This window comes from Sinocyclocheilus rhinocerous, unplaced genomic scaffold, assembly GCF_001515625.1.
Source record: "Sinocyclocheilus rhinocerous isolate Xijiao unplaced genomic scaffold, SAMN03320098_v1.1 scaffold3403, whole genome shotgun sequence".
Classification (NCBI taxonomy): domain Eukaryota; kingdom Metazoa; phylum Chordata; class Actinopteri; order Cypriniformes; family Cyprinidae; genus Sinocyclocheilus; species Sinocyclocheilus rhinocerous.
The window spans coordinates 61,590-63,588 of NW_015647944.1; the positions used below are offsets into that span (position 1 = coordinate 61,590).

Consider the following 1,999-nt stretch of genomic DNA (forward strand, 5'->3'; position numbering starts at 1 on the left):
GCAGTTTCCAAAAAAAATATTTGGCAGCGTAACTGTTGCCAATGTTGATAATTCTAATAATAAATCAGCATATTAGAATGATTTCTGAAGATCATGTGACACTTTATACTGGAGTAATGGCTGATGGAAATTCAGCTTTGCATCACAGAAATAAATTATATTTTAAAGGATATTAAAATAGAAACCATTATTTTATATTGTAATAACATTTTGCAAGATTACTGTTTTTTCTGTATTTTTGATCAAATAAATGCAGTCTTGATGAGCAGAAGAGACTTCTTTAAAAACATTACAAGCCTTACTGATCCCAAACTTTTGAACGGTAGTGTAAGTGCTATTATTTGGGCAGTAGATCAGAAAAAAAGTGAATTATTCTGACACAATTACGACAGATTATAATTGTTGACATTACTGACATAAAAACATTTTTTGTGAGGCTATACATCCAAAGTGTGTGAGAAGCTACACATGACTTTAGTAAGAATAAAGTGCTGCAGGGATGACATATTTTTGTAACAAAAACAAAAAGCCAATAGGATTTTTCCATTGGCTTTTGGATTGCTGCAGAAAATAAGCTGTGACCAGCAAAAGAGTGTGATTCTTATGATGTTTTGTTCGTCTTCACAAATGAAACTTAAGAATTTTAAAGCCTTGTTAGTTGCCTTTTTAAAGACACATAAAAGCTTAAAAATCACGAGATCTGATGCATTTTATGTCTGAGAATAAAAAGTTAAAATATCTTGAGCTTGTGTTAAACAGAGACCTTATTTCAGACATTTTAACCAAAAAACCCATTGACTTCGGCACAGTGCAACCAGAAGTGCAAAAATGCAACTAATTTTCTGAGTTTTAGGACTCATTCCTGCAGCACTCTATTGCATGGCTAAAATTTCCAAATATTACTTCCCCAAAAGTACTGAAAGAATCATTAATGGAATTAGAATCAGAACAGTAATTGTTCAATTGTCTCAGCATTTATTTTCATGATCACAAATGAAAGTAAAACATTAAAACACTCATTTAAATAAACACAAATAGGCCTGTTGACTCTTAAGTGATCGCCATTGCATTCATGCTCTCAAAATTGCTGTCTGTGATTGATTATAGAGTTCAGCCACTGCCAATAACTTACTGCAAATAGAAAATCTGGATGCATCTGAAGTTGACATAAATAGACTGCTGTCATCACTTTCACGATGACTTCTTATATCGTATATATTCAGATAATTGTGATGTACCACACAAACAGATGCAACTAGAATAATCCATGTAGGCTGTTTTGAACACTTATGCCGCCATCGATAATATATTCTGAAGCAGGTTGTTAGTGGGTCATTTACAGACGGAGCTCTTAGCGTAGTTGCACGAGTGAATATTTATGAGAGTTGAGTCAGAGGAGAGCCACTGGGAAATACTGACCTCTATGCTTGACCACGTTTTAATCTGAGACCGGATCCTCCACTAGAAAGACAAATCAGAGCACTAGAGCGCCTCACATTTGTACACTCTTAAAGTTAATAAATAATTGATTCAGTCATCAGCTGCACAACGATTCTCTCGTCTCAATAAGAGAAACAGGTAATATTGTCCGGCTATGGCAAGATATTTGGAAGCAAGGCTGTGTTTTTTTTTTTTTTAATCCATTCTGTCAGTCTTTGCACTTTTAAAAATAAAGGTTCCAAAATGGGGTTTTTGTAGCAATGCAATTGAAGAACAATATTGGGTTCCCCAAAGAATCTGTCAGTGAACCGTTCTTAAAGGAATAGTTCACCCAAAAATAAAGATTTGCTGAAAATGTAATAAATGCTCACTCTCAGGCCATCCAAGATTAGGATGAGTTTGTTTCTTCGTCAGATTTGGAGAAATGTAGCATTGCATCACTTGCTCTGCAGTGAATGGGTGCCGTCAGAATGAGAGTCCAAACAGCTGATAAAATATCACAATAATCCGCACCACACCAGTCCATCAGTTAACATCTGGAGAAGACAAAAGCTGAAAC

General features: G+C 34.9%; 1 protein-coding gene across 1 annotated transcript in view; it reads left to right on the top strand.

Moving 5' to 3' along the window:
- The window catches only part of LOC107709386 (neuroplastin-like), a 39,168-nt gene that overhangs the window by 28,760 nt on the left and 8,409 nt on the right, over positions 1-1,999 (top strand). The window lies entirely within an intron of this gene.